We start from the raw sequence: 6,584 nt of genomic DNA on the forward strand, positions 1-6,584 counted from the left end.
AGCATACAGGAGCAGTCCCTTATTTTCCCACATATACAGTACAGTATGACCTCCCCTGTCCTAGAATGTAGCCTCCGCCCTGTCCACGCTGGCCACACCTCCTCCGAGCACACAACCCAACGCGCACGCACACACACAGTCGCCAAACGCACACGTATTCCACCCCAGACGGACCGGGTTGCCAGAGCTACACAAACTCCCACCCATTAGCAGCAGGATTCCAGGATAACCATGGCAACCAGTCTCTCACCCCCGGGGAGACGAGCAGCCGAACTGAAAGGCTCCATTCAATTTCCACATCCCAGTACAGCACACACGAGATGACACACACAAATGGACACACACACACATACACACGGCGACAATTCTACACACATACGCGCACACACACACTCAGGGACACAGCCAGCCAACGCAACCCACTGCTCTAACAGCCTCGCAGTCACTCCAGCCCTGCCTCCCTCCGCTGGGGTGAGTGGGAGCTTGTTAGAGAGACCGCACACTACATCCTCACCCACGGCCCTCGGCTCTACAAGCAAAAACACTAATTACACCTTACATTCATTGTTTTTAAACGTATACACTCGGGGAAACGTTGACATATGCTTTTGTCTCTTCTTGCAAAATTGAAATTGTATTGCGGCTTGTATTGCTTCCTACTGTAAGTGAGAAAATGGCAAGTGCATTCCTGTCCATAGTGTCAAATCGGATGAATCAGATTGTAGGATTCGATTTGACACCTTCTCACTGTGGTAAGGTTTGACAGGTATTATGTAAGCTAAAGCAAGGTAAGACACAATAGCGTATGACGAGATGGGGAAGAGCTCTTGCAGAATCTGTTCAGGAGCTAATAAGGATGTACTTATGATCGAGGCTGAAACTCCGGTCTCCATTGAGCAACGCAGCATACCGGGTTTCTGCTAGTCCTCGCAGTCTGGAACAGCACAATATACTCACCGGAAGAAAGAAAGAAAAGAAAGAAAAGGTTAATGATGCACAGTGGGAGCCTCAAAGTAACAGATAGTATTAAACGGGAAAGGATGGCGAGGAATGGGAAGAATAGGATCTGCTGATGAAAAGGTATAGGGTGGAGGAGATTTAAATGACTGGTATACACAGAGCTCTGAAGGCAGACACTCACATTACAAACCCACACAGGCCATTAGACATGAGCACAGCCTGAATCAATTTGAAATTATCTATTCAACATTATCTTGAGTAGCAAGAATACAGCACTCAGCCTCTGCCCAACAATGTTGTCCTTTTTGTTACCTTGGTGACAGCCGAGATGTGGAGATGTGGAGATGAGGAGATGTGGAGATGTGGAGATGTGGAGGGGTGGGGCAGGCAGGACAGGTGAATAAAGCAAAGACTGAGAGCAGCACATGAGCTATAAAAGGAAGAATATGTGTTTTCAGTGGTAGAATTGTGGCTTGGCGTTTATCTGTTAAGTACCATAAGTGTATAAATACTATCACTATATTTATTCATAACTCGTCTATTGTGTAACGCTCTCATCCGCTGACAGTTAATCACAACGCAGACATTAAGACACACCCAGTCACTTGCATTCTTTGGCTCGCAATGTTAGGGTCGTGCAGCCTTGTTCACGATTAAAAGTATGAATTAAACAAACGGGGAGCCGTGTGTCCAAGTTGTTTAATGCTGTTGCCACGGCTACAAACTCAACTGTCTCACCTATGAATGTGAAAAGCCTGTTCAGTGTCTGTAAATGTCTCCAATATTTAGTTATTTCAGTGTTTTAAATAAAGCTAGTCCCTATGTTCTACGCAGAGCAGCTGAGGATTTGTTTACCTGTTGCTATGGTGATGTTACAGCGATGGTTGTAGAGCAGTGATATAAAATGTGATTAAACTGTTGCCGGAACTACTTGTGCGTTATGCAGTATTAACCGTAGACTGCATAAAGAAGTGGACAGTTTCACATTTGGACTTCTGACCATAAGTATCATAGCAACCAAAGAACCAATCCGGAGCGAGGCTGTTCCCGACCGCACCGTTTTTAACATTGAACGGGCGCTTAGCAACGCTGTCAATCAAACCTGTTGCTAACGCTACCAGGAGTGACCTCAGGGAAAGAAGGTGCCTGATTTGTCTCTTATTAATGTTCATATCTTGACTCACAGACAAAATAGTGAAATAAAAACTCCAGGATCATGTATATTTTACGACCAAAATGACGAGGTTCACTGCAGCAATTATAGAGAGAGGGGTGACAGTTTTTCAATGTAAAGTGATTTGGAGGCAGAGTTGATGAAGGACATGATCACTTCCTGTTTGGAACGCAGGGGCTAGCAGGTTAGCTATGTCCATTTACATACAGTCCATGGCAGGGATCTCAAACTCAAATTATATGGGGGCTGCAGGAGGGAGAGTCATGGGTGACCCTGGGCCGCAAAAAAAGCATGCAACATCAGCAACATGCATGAGGAGATATGCCAATTCTTGTGGATTTTATGGATGTACATCGTTATTTGTTGAGTCTTGTGACGGGAGTACACAGCGCGAGTGACACCGATTTGGCGAAACCTTCTACACGCAACATGGTAATGCCACACTAACATTAAACTTTCATATTGTCCTGGCCCCAAAATATCATCTCGCGGGCCGCAATTGGCCCCCAGACCACGAGTTTGAAAACTCCTGGTCCTGGACTCCTGGTTTTAAGATGTGAGTGGAGAGAAAATGTGTTTTAATATGTCCTAAATATTCAAAATCTTTCATAGACTGATCTGATCTGAGCTCGCATTAACACTGAATTGACTCACTGACTTCACTGACTTGGACTATTCAGCCAAAAGTCCACCAAAAATGCATTGTGATATTACATTTAGTCATCACTACTGGCCACGTCCAGCATTACTAAGAGCTGTTCACTCAATTTTGAGCATGAGAATCACACAAATTAGTTCAGCATTAACAAACTTGATCTTTATTTGCATTTCTATTTGATGATTCTTTTGTAGGTGGTTATCTGACTCACTGTCTGTCTGACCACCCCCTCCTTAGGCCTGCCAGTCCTCGTCCTGGTGTCTCCTACTCTTTTTTGTCTCATGATTCCCTGGATAATTTGAGCTGGATAATTTGATTAGAACATGTACTGGAGCAGAAGCCTGTTCTGTGATCACTGCGCCACCTGGGACTCTCCGGACACGACTGTCTGAATAAAAACCGGGGGCAAATCTTCAAACTTGTTACTTACAGTTATTGAGCCTATGTGGCACTTTTTAACCAAAAGAAATCGTGAGGTTAGACAGCTTTTGATTGGAGGTTGAAATAAATGTGTCATCTTCGTGTGTGGGTCTTTGCCGTGCCTCCTGAGGGTGCACACATGAATGAAGGTGTACTGGCTCAGGTAAGTCTGGGTGATACTGAGCAGCAGCTTGTTGGCGCCCGAGGGGTTTGTGGGTAATGTCTCGACAGCTCGGGGCAGGAGATGCGGAGGAAGAGGTAGAGCTGGAAACTGCGATGTGGAGTGGCTCTTGTCAGGCAACCAGATGAAGAGGGTTTGCACATGACCGACACGCCATTAATCAGAAGAATCTCTAGGTGCTGCTGATGCTACCTGCTCTCTCTGAAACAAACTACAGGGCTAAACCGCAGCAGAGGAGTCATGGGAATGCTTATCGTTGAGCGTCTATGTCCACGTATGCGCGCCTGTGTGTTTAATTCGACACCAGGCCTGCCTCTTCATTATTGTCCTGCTCCTTCTGTCGTCCTGGCTCGTGCCGCATAGCACCAGACCCTCTGGCAGATTCCTCCATGACAGGTACAGAGATAGAAAAGCTCTCTGTAGGAAGCAAATCTGTCAGTGTGCTAACTAAAACATGTCAGTGGTAGGTAAGGCCCTGTGTCGGGTGCAACCGTGTGCGAGGCCCAGTTGGATCCATGACTGCCGTGTGGGTGCCAGGAGTTTGTTGTACAGCTTTACAGGGGGGAGTCAAAAGTCAACGTGAGCCGAACGTGGGGGTAACGGGGGAAAGCGGAAGCGAATTAAGGCATGGCTAAACTATAAGACAGGGCGAAGTGTGTGCGTGTGTTAGTGGAGACCTCATGGGAGCAAGCTATCCTCTCTGGACTAGACAGAGCACACCTGAGCCTTCACAGCTGTCCCGCTCTCCACCCAGACACGCACACACACACACACCCTCACTCTCCTTATTTATCACTGTTACTGTCTGAACAAGGGTGTTTCCCACTTTAAATCAGTTTTGTCTCTGCCTAACAGTATAATCTGACAGCTACGTTATGTATGTTTGTATGTAACTGATGGAGGGGCTGCCACGGGCCTGTTTCCATAGTGATGTTATTGCATTGTCTGTATTATTCCCATAAACTGTATATATATATAAATGAACATAGCTAACCTATTCCAAATGGGAAGTAATCATGGAGGCGCTTCCGGGTCCGTTGACTCTGGCACCAATTCACTTTACATTAAAACTGTCGCCCCTCTCTCTGTAACTGCTGCTGTCAGACTCGTCGTTTTGGTCTTAAAATGTTCGTATTAACCCGCTCTACGTGATCCTGGGGTTTTTATTTCGATATTATGTCCGTAACTCAGGATATGAACATTAACAAGAGACAAATCAGGCGCCTTCTTTCCCTGAGGTCTTAGCAACCAGTTTGATTGACAGCGTTGCTAAGTGCGATGAGCTTCATTCGACTGGAGCTGAACGCTGCGGGCGACGTCACACTCGCTCAGTCCACTTCTTTATACAGCCTACAATTTATTCCATAACATCTACAGTATCTACAATTTATTTATCTGCATGTGTTTTCATTGCTCAAAAATGTGCTGTTCGTTTCCGTTGATACAAATACATTTAACGCCGCACTGTGGAAAACTCCTGGCAAAGCAATAACATCTCCATAGACACAAGCACATGGTACACCGTCCACCTGAAAAGTTACACAGTGTGCCTTTAATAAATCTGCTGTCACATACATAAACATGAAGCTCTGTCCAGGAGGTTATATGCGAGTGCTTCAGAAACAGTTCAGACTCCGCCACAAGCAGAGCCGTATGAAATTCCATATAAGGCGGGGGACTCTGCCTAACCTCCTCCTTCACTCCGCCGCTCCTCTCTGCCCCTCACTTCTCCTGTTGCAGCCAGCTCCCTCCCGGATGAAAAAAAAAAAAACACTCATATTTGGGTTCAATTTGTCTAATTCTCATGTCTGTATTTGTATAATGCAACTGAAAATGCAGATAAAATGTGCACAGTATTGTTTTGCTAATGTTACTTTTGCCATTACTTCCCTCAGTGAGATTGTACATGCTTTAGTGGCAGTATTTATTTTACAATAAATCACGACGAGCTGGTTGAAGCCAAAAACCAAAGGAAACAGGTCTATCTTCTGTATTTATCTTATCAAACAGATAACCTTTTATACATCCCTCAGAAGGGGAATGTATTACTCGTTACATGTTTGCAGGATGTATATGACGTGTTATATGAGTGTTTGCCCACGGATCCGAAGGTTGGCGGTTCAAATCTCGCTCGTCGTTGGTAGAGCAGTTGACTCACAGGTTGACGTGGCGATTCCAGCTCCCACAGATGAATGCTGACGTTGTGTCCTTTGGCAAGACACTTAACCCACCTCACCTTCAGTGTTTTTGCGTACACTGGTGCATGAACGTGAATGTGAATGGCTGAAAAGTAAAATAAAATTGACCTTTTACTAAACTAACCCAGTATTTCCAAGAATCTCCAGGATATTTCTAATTAAGAATTTATAGTTTTTGGCCAGCTATGACTGAAAAAACACCCGCCCACAATTAAATAAACTGTCAGAACTAATTTACCAAGCCATGAAAAAGAAACTCAAGCCGTTCCTTTGGTCTGTAATAACAATGGAATAACGCTGTCCCACCTATTCCCACAATTAATTAAACTTAATTCAGTAAAAGTGCGTAACGTCAACAAAATAGTATGTCACTGTTAAAGCAAGGGTGAGGCGCGTATGTATTGAAAACAATTGATCCTTGTTATCCCGATGGGACGATGAGGAGGAGGCCCAGAGGAGCGCAGAGGAGGGTTTGAAGATGAAGATAGGATGAGAGTGATGAGAGAAAACACAAACAGCGCTGATAAGACTCCAGGGCAGAGGAAGTGTGGTTCCCAGCTCCGGTCCCTGTGGAATTCCCAGTATCCCGCTCTTGCCTCTGCTGCAGGATGTCTCCTCGTGTGGGAATACTGTGGGAATACGCCCGGAATGTGACTCCTTTTGTTTAGAGGGATGGGACTGAGGCTCTGACCGTCACTTGTGGGGGTTCCAGGGATAGACTGGGGAGCACAACATTTTTGTTACGTAGAGGAAATCAGTTTGGAATGGCTGTCCTACTACTTGTGTTTTGTTTTTTTTCCCCGTTTTCACATAGTTGTCCGCCTACTCCGATTAATATCACAAGCTTGAATTGTAAATATCTAGTCAGTGTGGTAAAAGTAATAGTAATGACAGTGGTGTTATTACATCTCTCGACTGGCCTGGGAACGCCTTGGAGTCCCACTGGAGGAGCTGGGGGAAGTGTCTGGGGTGAGAGGAGTCTGGGTCCCTGCT

This window comes from Periophthalmus magnuspinnatus, chromosome 21 (assembly GCF_009829125.3).
Source record: "Periophthalmus magnuspinnatus isolate fPerMag1 chromosome 21, fPerMag1.2.pri, whole genome shotgun sequence".
NCBI classification, from domain to species: Eukaryota; Metazoa; Chordata; class Actinopteri; order Gobiiformes; family Gobiidae; genus Periophthalmus; species Periophthalmus magnuspinnatus.